The sequence below is a fragment of the Mastomys coucha genome, unplaced genomic scaffold (assembly GCF_008632895.1).
Source record: "Mastomys coucha isolate ucsf_1 unplaced genomic scaffold, UCSF_Mcou_1 pScaffold16, whole genome shotgun sequence".
NCBI lineage: Eukaryota > Metazoa > Chordata > Mammalia > Rodentia > Muridae > Mastomys > Mastomys coucha.
In genome coordinates, this window is record NW_022196898.1 from 54,180,596 (window position 1) to 54,180,882 (window position 287).

A 287-nucleotide genomic window follows, 5' to 3' on the forward strand; every position below is an offset into this window, starting at 1 on the left:
GGTGAAAAACAAGAAGAAAAAAATCTAGTTCCAAAGGCAGGTGGCCTGGCTAGTGACCTGGCTGAGGCTCTCTCTCTCTCTTCCTGGAGTCAGAGGGCCTTCTGCTGAGGCCCGGGTCTCTCTCTCTCCCGAGTGCTGACCTGTTTGTTGCACGGTATCTTAGTTAAAAAGGAGGCAATGTATAAATGAGTTATTTTATTGTAGGAAGGAAAACTATGCAGGTTAAGTAAAGGGAAGGAAAGGAGAGGAATGAGAGAGAGAGAGAGAGAGAGAGAGAGAGAGAGAGA